The sequence below is a fragment of the Chlorocebus sabaeus genome, chromosome 9 (genome assembly GCF_047675955.1).
Source record: "Chlorocebus sabaeus isolate Y175 chromosome 9, mChlSab1.0.hap1, whole genome shotgun sequence".
NCBI lineage: Eukaryota > Metazoa > Chordata > Mammalia > Primates > Cercopithecidae > Chlorocebus > Chlorocebus sabaeus.
Genome location: NC_132912.1, coordinates 21300746 through 21315038, shown reverse-complemented (window position 1 = coordinate 21315038; position 14293 = coordinate 21300746).

Below are 14293 nucleotides of genomic sequence, written 5' to 3'. Positions count from 1 at the left end.
TTTGATTTGTTTTTGGTTGGGCATGTATGGGAGCATGTGGGTGATCAATTTCACATGTAAAAATGAGAATTGCACCCCTGGAAGAGATAGTCATGTGACTTCGACCCATGTGTTCTGGAATCCACGCTGGTTCCATTTTGCTATAGGGGCATCATGGGGACTTATGCTTGGACTGGAACGAACCCTGGAAAGACCCCAGGTGACCCTAATCTGCAAGATCCACTTGGGTTCTAGACAGCCTCAATCAGAAGGTTATTTAAAAACTGGCTTTTTCTAGGGTCTTTAGGGGACTTTGTGGCTTCTCTAGAGAGGCAGAGAAGCTTTAGAGTTTGGGCAATAAAGTATAAAATTAACCTCTGGATTTTGGTTCATTTCTGTTTCTAAGAAGTAGATCTGATACTTCCCTTATCAGCTTTTATAACTCTTGCAAAGCTCAAGAGAGGCAAGAATACCAATGAATCATATGAACCAGGTGGCAGCAAATGATGGTCCACGGGAACATTTGGCCTGCTGCTTGTTTTCGTACAGCCCACAAACTAAGAATGCTTTTTACTTTTTTTTTTTTTTGAGATGGATTCTGGCTCTGTCACCATACTGGAGTACAATGGTGCGATCTTGGCTCACTGCAGCCTCTGCCTCCCAGGTTCTAGTGATTCTCATGTCTCAGCCTCCTGAGTAGCTGAGATTACAGGTGCCTGCCACCATGCCCAGCTAACTTTTTGTGTTTTTGGGTTTTGCCATGTTGGCCAGGCTGGTCTCGAACTCCTGACCTCCAGTGATCCGCCCTCCTTGGCCTCTCAAACTGCTGAGATTACAGGCACGAAGCACTGCACCCGGCCTATATTTTTAAATTGTTGAAAAAAAAAAAACAAGGACAGGCATGGTGGCCTGTAATCCCTGTGCTTTAGGAAGCTGAGGCAGGAGGATTGCTTGAGGCCAGAAATTCGAGGTTACAGTGAGCTACTCCGCCACTGCACTCCACCCTAGGCAAAAGAGGGAGCAGAGGGAGACTCTGCCTCAAAAAAAAAAAAAAAAAAATGTTGAAAAAATAAAAAGATGGCTATTTTTGTGACATGTGAACATTACATGAAATTCAAATCTTGGCATCCATAAATAAAGTTTTATTGGAATGCAGCCAGGCTGGTTGGTTTACTTACTGCCTATAGCTGCCTTTGTTCCTCCATGTCAGAGTTGAGGCTATGTAACAGAGACGGTGTGATGTGTAGAGCCTAAATGTTAACTATCCAGCCCACACAGAGAAATTCTGCCCACCTCTGTAAGGCACAGTACACACATAAGACATGCTTGTTGTAGCTGTAATCTTTCTTCATGGCGCTGGGGCTATGAACTATCTAATTGCTAAGATTCTGGAGGTGCAGGGCCCCAGGGAGGTGCCACGCACATACAATACAAGGGGTATAGCGCCCCCTGGAGGCACCGTTGGATTTGAAGCAGCCAGTGTGGTGGACAGGCCTTGCAGGGAGTAAGGAGGCCTGATTCTAACCTTGGCCCTGCAGAGAACTCCCTGGCTGTGGAACTCAGGGGCAGATCTCACCGAACTTCTCTGGGCCTCAAATCCACATCTGTAAAAGGAGGGGGTTGTACTCTCAATGGTTCTAAAACTCCTTTTCTTCCTCTGTCCCTTCCTTTCTGCGTTCTTAGCAGAATCATTTCCTCAAATCAGTGCTCCTATAGACCCCTAATATAGTAAACAGCTGAAGGTGGAGTCTCTGCTGAAAGTGGGTCTTGGCCGGAGCCTCCCTCATTGACCCGTGCTGACTGCACAGAAGAGATTTCCAAACTCCTCCCAGCCCTAGAAGTTATGGGTCCAGAGCCTCATCACTGAGAACAGCCCCAGACCAGTTTACTTTTTATTTTTTAGAGTGAGGGTTTTGCTCTGACACCCAGGCTGGAGTGCAGTGGTGCCATCACAGCTCACTGCAGCCTCGACCTCCTGGGCTCAAGTGATCCTCCTGCCTCAGCCTCCTGAGTAGCTGGGACGATAGGTGCACGCCACCACACCTAGCTCATGTTTTTATTTTTATTCTGTAGAGATGGCGTCTTGCTGCGTGGCCCAGGCTGGTCTTGAACTTCTGGGTTCAAGCAATTCTCCCACCTCAGCCTCCCGAGTAGCTGGGACTGCATGTGTGCACCACCACACCTGGCTCAAGTCAGATCTTTGCATGCATGCTTTGAGGTCACATATTCTGGTTCAGTCAACCAGAATGTTCCGTGGTGCTGGCATTTCCTAATCATCCCTCACATGTTGTTAGTAATAGTAGCAGCTAAAATTTACTGAGCACTTACTGCTTTCCAGACACTAGGTGAAGCCTCAAGGGGTCTTTTGTCATTGAATACAGACAACGGCTCAGTGAAGTAGGTGATACAGTTACTCCCAGTTTACAAACAAGAAAGCACCCCCAGGCAGTTTGATGCCAAAGCCCATCCCTTTGTAGGCTGTGTGGTTGCCCAATCAATTCCTCTCAGATTGCTTTCAAATCAATAGGTATGAAGATTTACTTATAACTCACTTGCTCTGTGACTTTGGGCAAAACTTAACTTTTCCCTTCCTTCCTTCCTTCCTTCCTTCCTTCCTTCCTTCCTTCCTTCCTTTCTCTCTCCCTTCCTTCCTTCCTTCCTTTTTTTCTTCCTTCCTTCCTTCCTTCCTTCCTTCCTTCCTTCCTTTCTCTCTCTCTCCCTTCCTTCCTTTTTTTCTTCCTTCCTTCCTTCCTTCCTTCCTTTTTTTCTTCCTTCCTTCCTTCCTTCCTTCCTTTCTCTCTCTCTCCCTTCCTTCCTTTTTTTCTTCCTTCCTTCCTTCCTTCCTTTCTTCCTTCCTTCTTTCTTTTCCTTCCTTCCTTCCTTCCTTCCCTTTCTTTCTTTTTCCTTACTTCCTTTCTCCCTTCCTTCCCTCCCTCCCTCCCTCCCTCCCTCCCTCCCTTCCTTCCTTCCTTCTTCCTTTCCCTTTCCCTCCCCTCCCTCCCTTCCTTCCTTTCTTTTTTTCTTTTCTTTTTTTTTTTTGAGAGTCTCGCCCTGTTGCCCAGGCTTGCTACCTGGGCCACTGGGGCACGTGAAAGGAGGCCCCCTCAAGAAAGCAGCCTTGAACTGGGTCATTAAAAATGGCTTTAAAAATAGCCAGGCATGGTGGCACTTGTAGAAACAGCTACTGGGGAGGCTGAGGCAGGAGGACCACTTGAACCCAAGAGTTTGAGGCCAGCCTGCCTAACACCTGCAAAACACCTTGTCTCTTAAAAAAAAAAAAAGAAAGAAAGAAAAAAAATGACTTTCATGAAACCAGTGGACAAGGAGTTAAAAACAGTCCTGGAAGACTGTTAACATGGAAAGGCCCAAAGCCTTGTGTCAGAAGAATCATTACCTGGTACTGAAAAAGAGTGCAAGAGGCAGGGAATGACAATTGGTCACAGTAACAGAAGATAATGATTCCTGAGCACTGGGTAGCACCAATGACTATATATTCTGTCCCGTGCACCCACACAGCAATATATGTTATTGATCCTATCACTATTTCTGTTTGACCAGTGAGAAAACTGAAGCTTAGACAGGTTAAGTTTTGGGCCAGGCACAGTGGCTCATGCCTGTAATCCCAGCACTTTGAGAGGCAGAGGTGGGTGGATCACTTGAGGTCAGGAGTTCGAGACCAGCCTGGCCAACATGAGGAAACCCCATTTCTACTAAAAATACAAAAATTAGCCAGGAGTGGTGGTGGGCACTGGTAATCCCAGCTACTTGGAAAGCTGAGGCAGGAGAATCGCTTGAACCTGGGAGTTGAATCTGGGAGGTAGAGGTTGCAGTGAGCTGAGATTGCGCCATTGCACTCCAGCCTGGGCGACAGAGCGAGACTCTGTCTCAAAAAAAAGGAAAAAATAAATAAATAAAGGAAATATTAGGTGCATTGGCTCCAGGCTGTATACCTGCGGGTATGGGTAATCATGGTTTTTTGTTTTTGTTTTTGTTTTTTGAGACAGGGTCTTTTTCAGGCTGGAGCACAGTAGCATCATCATGGCTCGCTACAGCCTTGACCTCTTGGGCTCAAGTGAACCTTGAGGTATCAGCCTCCCAAGTAGCTGGAACTACAGGTGTGCACCACTACGCCTGGCTAATTTTTTTTTGTTTGTTTTTTGAGATAGTCTCACTCTGTCACCCAGGCTGGAGTGCACCGGCATGATCTTGGCTCACTGTAACCTCCACCTCTCAGGTTCACACAATTCTCACGCCTCAGTTTCACAAGTTGCTGGGATTCCAGTGCCTGCCATCGCTCTTGGCTAATTTTTGTATTTTTAGTAGAGATGGGGTTTCCCCATGTTGGCCAGGCTGTTCTCAAACTCTTGGCCTCAAGTGACCTGCCTGCTTCGGCCTCCCAAAGCTCTGGGATTATAGACGTGAGCCATCACTCCTGGCCTCTGGCTAACTTTTGTATATTTTTATAGAGATGGGATTTTGCCATATTGCTCAGGCTGGTCTCAAACTCCTGAACTCAAGAGATCCATCTGCCTCGGCCTCCCAAAGTACTGGGATTATAGGCATGAGCCATCATACTCGGGCAGCAATCAGTTTTGACCAACAAACTATCATGTTCTTCTTGTGGCTCAGTTTTGGTGAGAAGAGGCTTCTGTGAGGAAGGGGTAGAAGATTATAGCAAGTGTGGGTCTCATGGCAAGGAACTTGAAAAGCCACACCAGTGCCACACTGGGGGTTGGTGGGTGGAGGGTTGTGGTGGGATGAAACCAAAGGGGTGGGTTAACCTCACAACAGCAGAGCCGGGACATGTAGAAAAAATATTCTAGGTTTTTATAAGCACAGAAACGTGTAAGGTGGGCTGGGCATGGTGGCTTATGCCTGTAATCCCAGCACTTTGGGAGGCTATGGTGTACAGATAACTTGAGGTCAGGAGTTCGAGACCAGCCTGCCCAACATGGTGAAACCCTGTCTCTACTAAAAATACAAAAAATTAGCCAGGCGTGGTTGTACACACCTGTAGTCTCAGCTACTCAGGAGGCTGAGGCACGACAATTGCTTGAACCTGGGAGGCAGAGGTCAGAGTGAGTTGAGATCACACCACTGCACTCCAGCCAGGGCAATAGAGTGAGGCTCTGTCTTGAAAAAGAAAAAAAAAAAAAAGAAGGGGCTGGCCACGGTGGCTCACGCCTGTAATCCCAGCACTTTGGGAGACGAGGCAGGCGGATCACCTGAGGTCTGGAATTCAAGACCAGCCTGACCAACATGGAGAAACCCTGTCTCTACTGAAAATACAAAAAAAAAAAAAAAAAAAAAAATTAGCCGGGCATAGTGTCGCATGCCTGTAATCCCAGCTACTTGGGAGGCCGAGGCAGGAGAATCACTTGAATCCAGGAGGTAGAGGTTGTGGTGAGCCAAGATTGCACCATTGCACTCCAGTCTGGGCAACAAGAGCAAAACTCCATCTTAAAAAAAAAAAAAAAAAAAGTAGCTGGCAAGGTGATGAGTCCATGTTAGTTCAGGTTCTCCAAAAGCAAATAAGACATACGGGTGCAGTAGGTTTTGCAGAGCTGATCTCAGGAAATACTAGGAGGAGTGGGGTCATGAAAGAGAGAGGAAAACCCGTAAAGGGGGTTTCGTGAGTGGACCCTCTGTACCACTCGGGCTCAGTGAGAGGAACTCTCAGAGAACCCTATTTTGGAATCATCCCACTTAAGGTCTGGAAGCTGGGCAAACTTATCCAAATCCAGTGGTTGAGGTTTGCTCTGGTAATGTTACCTGCTGGGGCCAAGCCTGAGACAGAAAACGCCCATAAGAAGAGAGATGCAGAAAGTCAGTGTATTTACTAAAAGCTTAAAATGGCTTAAAACAGCACACATTCATCAGCTCGTAGTTTCTGGGAGTCAGTACTTGGGCATGACTTAGTTGAGAGATGCTCTGCTCCAGGGTCTCTCATGAGGCCGCAATAAAGCTGTTGAGCAGGGTGGGGTGGGCATCTCATCTGAAGGCTCAGCTGGGGAAGAATCCACCTCTACATTCACTTGCATGGTGGTGGGTGGAATTTACAGTTGGCCCTTGAACAACATGGGCTTGAACTTCATGCGTCCACTTACACATGGACTTTCTTCCTCCTCTGCCTTCCCTGAGACAGCAAGACCAACTCCTCCTCTTCTTCCTTCTCCTCAGCCTACTCATTGTGGAGATCATGAGGATGAAGACCTTTGTGATGATCCACTTCCACTCAATGAATAGTCAATATATTTTCTTTTTAAAATTTATTTTTAAAATAATTAATATTAATAGTTTAAATTAAAAAATAAAAAGAATAGGAAATATATTTTCCTTATGATTTTTAAATAACACTTTTCTTTTCTCTAGCATATTTTATTGTAAGAATACAGTGTATAGGCTGGGCGTGGTAGCTCACACCTATAATCCCAGCACTTTGGGAGGCCAAGGCGGGTGGAACACTTGAGGCCAGGGGTTCGAGAACAGACTGGCCAACATGGCAAAACCCTGTCTCTACTAAAAATACAAAAATTAGCCAGGCGTGGAGGTGCATGCCTATAATCCCAGCTACTTGGGAGGCTGAGGGAGGAGAATTGTTTGAGCCTGGGAGGCGGAGGTTGCAGTGAGCTGAGATCACGCCATTGCACTCCAGCCTGGGCAACAGAGAGAAATTCTGTCTCAAAAATAAATAAATAAATAAATAAATAAATAAATAAATAAATAAATCTAACTAACTAAATAAAACACAGTGTATAATGCATAGAACACACAAAATATGTGTTAATTGACTATGTGATTGGTAAAGATTGGTAAAGCTTCTGGTCAACAGCAGGACATTAGTAGTTAAGCTTTTGGGAAGTCAAAAGTTATACATGGATTTTTCTGACTGTGTTGGGGTCATCACCCATAACTCCTGCATTGTTTAAGGGTCCATTGTATTTCCTCCAAGGATGTTAGACTGAGAACCTGCGCTCCTACCTGGCTGTTGGTTGGATTTTGCCCTCACTTTCTTGTCACCGGGCCTCTCCAAACCGGCAGCTTGCTTTCAAAGCAAGAAAGAGAGTCTTCTCACAAAATGGTAGTTTTATTTATATATATATATATATATATATATTTTTTTTTTTTTTTTTTTTTTTTTTGAGACAGAGTTTCGCTCTTGTTGCTCAGGCTGGAGTGCAATGGTACGATCTCGGCTCACCACAACCTCTGCCTCCCAGGTTCAAGCGACTCTCCCGCCTCAGCCTCCCGAGTAACTGGGATTACAGGCATGTGCCACCACGCCCGGCTAATTTTGTATTTTCAGTAGAGACGGGGTTTCTCCATGTTGGTCAGGCTGGTCTCAAACTCTGGCCTCAGGTGATCCTTCTGCCTCACCCTCCCAAAGTGCTGGGATTGCAGGCATGAGCCACTACGCCCGGCCCAGTTAGAATGTTTTATAACCTACTCACGGAAGCAATATCCCCTCAACGTTGCCATATTCTATTGGTCAAATGCAAGTTACTCAAGGAGATCACAAGGGCCATGAACATTGAAAGATAGGTCTCCTTGGAGCCATCTTAGAGGCTGCCTGGCAGAGCTAGTGTGGGCAGAGGGAATGTGAGCAGGACTTACAGCATCTGCTGCAGGGGTAAGCAAATTCTGGTGAAGGAGAAGGGGTGTTGGTAAGGAAAGGTCAACGGTAAATTATCTGTGTATAGAGATAAGCTGAGAACCTTGGGAGCCTTTGGTCCCAGACAGTGAGATCCACCCCTCAGCTGGGCAGAGCACTTAGCAGCTTCCTGGTTCCTGGGTCTGAGCCCCTGAGGGCAGGACTAGAAGCTGCATCTTAAGGGATGTGCTGCTCTCTGCCAGGCGGTCTTTCTTGTGTTTCGCTGGAGAATCCTCACGGCTGGACCACAGAGCAACACTTGGCAGAGGCTGTATGGTGTAGATAGGGAGGGACTGTCCACTTCCTCAGGGTCAACTGAACTGGAATGTGAAACCCCAGCCTCACAAACTGGATGTCAGCCCTGTGATGCTTAGCCCCTCTGTCTAGCATCAGTGGGAGGGAGCCCCCTAGACTTGGAATACCCCCTGACCCACTCCCTCCAGGACTATTAGGAAATTTATTCTTATACAGAAATGAATTCTATTTCCCTGAAGCTCAGTTCCCTCTTTCTCTTGGAGACCAGCTCTCCAAGGCAGAAGTCTGCTGCTTGGGATCCTTCCTCCTGTTGAAAGTTTACGGGTTGGGGGAGGCTGAGGCAGGAGAATGGCGTAAACCCGGGAGGCGGAGCTTGCAGTGAGCCGAGATCTGGCCACTGCACTCCAGCCTGGGCGACAGAGCGAGACTCCGTCTCAAAAAAAAAAAAAAAAAAAAGAAAGTTTACGGGTTGGGGCTCGAAGGTATAAATAGTGTCTTAGATGTGGTTGGTTTAAAGCGGATAGGAGAGGGGTGAGAGGGAACTCTTACCTCCCCACAAACTGCCCTTCTATGAACACCCTCTGAGGGCCCACAAGCTCCCGACCCCGTGGCTGTCCAATTTCATCATTTGGAACTTCCAGTCAAGTAGATGACTCCAGTTGTCTTTGGTGAGCAGCTGCCAAGTCAAATTTCCTCTTTCCTATACCTCGATTTCTTTTTTTTTTTTTTTTTTTGAGAGGGAGTCTCGCTCTGTCCCCCAGGCTGGAGTGCAGTGGTGCGATCTCGGCTCACTGCAAGCTCCGCCTCCCAGGTTCACACCATTCTCCTGCCTCAGCCTCCCGAGTAGCTGGGACTACAGGCGCCCGCCATGGCACCCGGCTAATTTTTTTGTATTTTTAGTAGAGACGGGATTTCACCGTGGTCTCGATCTCCTGACCTTGTGATCCACCCGCCTGGCCTCCCACAGTGCTGGGATTACAGGCGTGAGCCACCGTGCCCAGCCTAGATTTTTTGTTTGTTTCGGTTGGGTGGGGTGGCAGAGTAAGAAGGAGCCTTGCCTATTCTGTACATCCAAGGAGAGAGATGCCAGCATGATCCTGGCTTCAAGGGACAATTTATCTTGCCGTTTTATAGCACAACGACCATAATGGACATAATATCAATAAAGCAAAAAATGCACACTGAACATCCAGGGCGGAGGAAGATAAAGGACAGTAAGAGGAACTAACAATGATTCACAGTTGACACTTTTCTTTCACTGCAGTGATCTCATTGATTTTTTTTAAGATAATGCTGCAAGAGAGCTATTAATATACCCAATTTACAGATGCAGAAAGCAACTTGTAGATATTGCTCAAATGCCACACAGCTATCAAACGGAGGATCTGGAGCAAGAATCCCTGGTGTTTTGTTATTTATTTATTTGACATGGTCTTGCTCTGCTGCCCAGGCTGGAGTGTAGTGGTGTGATCATAGCTCTTGGTAACCTCAAACTCCTGGCTTCAAGTGATCCTCTCACCTCAGCCTCCTGAGTAGCTGAGACTACAGATGTGCACCATCATGCCTGGCTAATTAAAACATTTTTTTGTTTTATATAGACAGGACCTTGCTGTTTTGCCCAGGCTGGTATTAAACTTCCGGCCTCAAGCAATCCTCCCATCTTGGCCTCTCAAAGCACTGGGATTATAGGTGTGAGCCACTACACCTGGTATATTTGTTTATTTTTGACACATAAAAATTGTTTATATTTAAAAGATGTACAATGTGATGTTTTGTTATATGTATATGCACTATGAAGTGATTACCACAATTAACATCTCCATCACCTCATATAGTTACTATTTTTGTGTGTGTGGTGGGAACATTTAAGATCTATTCTCTGCCGGGCGTGGTGCCTCACGCCTGTAATCCTAGCACTTTGGGAGGCTGAGGCAGGTGGATCACTTGAGGTCAGGAGTTCGAGACCAGCCTGGCTATCACGGTGAAATCCCGTCTCTACTAAAAATACAAAAATCAGCCAGGCGTGGTGGCGGGTGCCCGTTATCCTAGCTACTCAGGAGCTTGGGGCAGGAGAAACGCTCGAAACTGGGAGGCGGAGGTTGAAGTGAGCCGAGATCGCGGAACTGCATTCCAGCCTGGACGACAAAGTGAGACTCCACCTAGAAAAAAAAAATCTTTTCACTATTCTCTTAGTTGTTTCAAGTATACAAACATTATTATCAACTATAGCTACCATGTTGTACGTGAAATCCAGACTATGTTAATCTTGTAACTAAAATTTTGTAACCTTTCACCAACATCTTTATTTCCTCTACCCTCCAGCCCCTGGCAACCACCTGTCTACTCTCTACTTCCATGAATTCAACTTCTTGAGAAGCTGTTTAGGAGTTGAAGTTTTAGAGGTTGTTTAGAAGTTTACATGAGATCATGCAGTATTTGTCTTTCTGTGTCTAGCTTATTTCACTTAGCATAGCATCCTCTAGGTTCATTCGTGTTGTTGTAAATGGCAGGATTTCCTTATTTTTTAAGGCTGTATAATATTCCATTGTATATATGCCACATTTTCTTGATCTTGTCATTGGTCTATGGACTTTTAGGTTGTTTCCACGTCTTGGTTATTGTGAATAATGCTGCAATGAACACAAGAGTGGAGATATAAATTACTTTGGCTATATACCTAGAAGTGTGATTGATGGATGACATAGTAATTCTATTTTCAGTCTTTTGAGGAACTGACATACTGTTTTCCATAATGACTGTGCCAATTTACAGTCTCACCAACAGAGACAAGGAGATCCCTGGGATTTTGTCCCAAATTCTGTACACTTTCAATTGCACATTCTGTTCTCTTTAATGTACATATCCAAATGTTGTGTGAATTATTTGGTCCTGGACAAGCCCTTATTGAGAACCCACTAAGACCGTAGGAAGCATAAGGTATAAAAAAGAGTTAAAGGACTTGTCCTCAAGGAGTTCATGACCTGTGGGGTGAGATAAGATCTATACACCAAACAATTTAAAAATTATGGGTCGGGCGCGGTGGCTTATGCCTGTAATCCCAACACTTTGGGAGGCCAAGGCAGGCAGATCACTTGAGGTCAGGAGTTCGAGACCAGCCTGGCCAACATGGTGAAACCCCATCTCTACTAAAAATATAAAAATTAGCTGGGTGTGGTGGCATGCACCTGCAATCCCAGCTACACGGGAGGTTGAGGCAGGAGAATCGCTTGAACCCAGGAGGTGGAGGTTGCAGTGAGCCAAGATCACATCATTGCCCTGCAGCCTGGGTGACAGAGTGAGACTCTGTCTCAAAAAAAAAAAAAAAAAAATTATGGAAAATAGTCTCAGACTCTATCAGATTGTAAGATTTTTATGACAGTCTAGGAGGGTTATACCAACTTGGAGATGTGCAGCTTAATTGAAGATGTTTAATAGAGGAAACTTCTGTGGTTTACAATAATTTCTGAGCAATTTAGCACAATTAAGAAATTAATATTTCTCACAGAGGGATGACAAAAACCGTAGGGGAGTTGCAGTATCATTTATGTCCACCAGATGATGCCACCATTCAGTGGAATTCTAGAATTTTGCTTTGGGGATACAAGTACAGTTGTGGTTAAATTCAAGATGATGCCTAGAAAGATACTGTAACCTGTTTCAGACATAAATAATTTTCTTACTGCAATTTCATGTGGAGTTCATGCACACAAGCAATAGAGAATTCGAAAACAAACAAAGAACTACTCAAATTTCTCTCAGGTAAATTCCGTACATTGACCCATTTTCCTAGCTGGGTCTTAACCACTTTTTCGTATTTGCTCTAAGTCAAGTGATGATGAGATTAATAGAAGGTGGCAGAGAGCTGTGCCTGGAGACCCAGTCTGGTAGGGAAGACCACCACCTTGGAGGTAAACTTGTTCCTCTATTAGGCATTTACTCTCACTATATATGCAAATAATTCCCTACAGCAAATCTCGATAAACAACAGACTCAGCCCAGTGGAAAAGCCAGTATAGACAGCCTGATGCAATTATAGTCAGCATTAATGAGCTGTGGGCTTCATCCTAATGTGTTGATATTTAGTAATCTTTGATAATGAAAGAGGGTGTAGCCTTTGAAGTCAAAGTGTTCTGGTGCTGCTGCATAGTTCTAACCACGAACGTTCATTATTTTGTTTGACAAATTGGCTTGCTTTGGAATATTAAACACTCAGTCTTTAGAGTGTGAAGAAGATAAAAGCAACTCTGTTTGTTGTGCTCATCGAGACTATTTCCCAAGAAGCCCAAAGCTCTTATAAGGTTTTATCTGGGAGATCCCATCTCTACGAATCTGCCTTCATCTCTCTGGAGGTGGCTGTGACAGGCATGTTCATTTGCGTTCTCATTTAGCGGGAGGAGGGCCCAATTGCTTTGGCCCAGGCTGCCTTGGCCAGCCCTTGGAATTTAGCATCTGCTGTTGTTGTACACAACCAACCCCACTTAGAGGATTCAGAAGGCCCCTGGGCACCAGAGGGCCAAAACACTTAGGAATGCCCTCATGGAAAGCCACAATGGGAGATGGGACAAGTGTCTTCCATTGCTCTGTTGTGCCCAGCAGGAACTGGGGATCCCCACAGTGCTTCTTTGGCATTCTTGTGAGACACTCTGCTCTGGCAGTGGTCAAAACACAATGGAGATGCAATGATTAATTAATAATGATTATGATTAAAGTACCTAAGCTAAGATCCCTTAGGTACTTATGCGGTAGGCATTATACACACTGCTCTGGATGTTTTATTTTAACTCATACAATCACCTTATGAGTTGTATGCCAATCCTAATCCACCCTATCTGCTTGTTGCCAAAGTCTCTTAAAATTTTATTTTTTTGGCCAGGTGCAGTGGCTCATGCCTGTAATCCCAGCACTTTGGGAGGCCGAGGCAGGTGGATCACTTGAGGTCTGAAGTTTGAGACCAGCCTGGCCAACATGGTGAAACTCTGTATCTACTGAAAAATACAGAATTTAACCAGACATGGTGGCACATGTCTGTAATCTTAGCTACTTAGGAGGCTGAGGCAGGAGAATTGCTTGAACCTGGGAGGCAGAGGTTGCTGTGAGCCGAGATCACGCCACTGTGCTCCAGCCTGCGCGACAGAGCAAGACTCCATCTCCAAATAAATAAATAAACAAATTAATTAATTAATTAAATGAAAATTTATATTTTTAATGTATTTTTTTACTCTTTAGAGATAGCGTCTTGCTCTGTTGCCCAGGCTGGAGCACAGTGGCATGATCATAGCTCTCTGCAGCCTCAAACTCGTGGGCTCAAGCGATCCTCCTGCTTTCGCCTCCCAAGTAGCTGGGACTACAGGTGCATACCACCATGTCACTATGCCAGGCTAACTTTTTAAAATTATTTTTCGAAGAGACAGGGGTCTTGCTTTACTGTCCAGGCTGGTCTTGAACTCTTGGCCTCAACTGATCCTCCTGCCTCAGCCTCCCAAAGTGCTGGGATTACAGACACAATCCCAAGTCCAGCTTCAGTTTCCACAGTCTTGACCAGTCTCTTTTGAGTGGTCACATGCAGTGGGAGGGAGGTATTTCAAACACCAGGACTGACTCCTGGTTGGTCTAAGACCAAGGCAATCCTAGGAGTCTCTGTTTATGAATGAGCGTGTAGTTGGGGCGCCACACATCAGTGTTCATGTTGCACACAGTCCGAAGGTACCATACCTAAGAGGGCGTCGTTCACATCACACACATGCATTAACTGACGAGAGTGTTCAGGCATGAAGCTTCTGGCCTTCTGGCTGAATTATAGAGCAGTTCTGTCCCATGGATCTTTCTGTGTTGATGAAAATGTTCTTTTGAATACAATACCCCTAGCCACATGTAGTTACTCAGCACTTGAAGTCTGGCCAGTACAACTGACGAACAAACTGAATTTTTTATTTGATTTAATTTTAACTAATTTAATATGAAATTGAAATAGCATTATGTGGCTGATGGTTGCCATATTGGACCGTGGCCAGTTTTAGATCATAAATCCCTCTCAGCATCTTCCATTGAGACCACACTGTCGGGAACATGTACACACACAGTCACTCCCAAATTCAACCAGAGGGGGTGTCTCGGAGGAGATGTCTTCCTTGAGGAAGAGGATCCCATCTCCAGTTTGCATAAAGGCAAAATGTAGGCCCACAGCAGCCCTAATTGCGATCCATGTCTGCACAACAAGTGGGAGGAAAGGGCTTCTGGGAAAAGTTTTTTTCCCAACAATTCAAATAAGACACATCAGAAAAGCCTGGGCACAGTGGCTCACACCTGTAATCCCAGCACTTTGGGAGGCTGAGGCAGGCAGATCACTTGAAGTCAGGAGTTTGAGACCAGCCTGGCCAACATGGCAAAACCCCGTCTTTACTAAAAAAC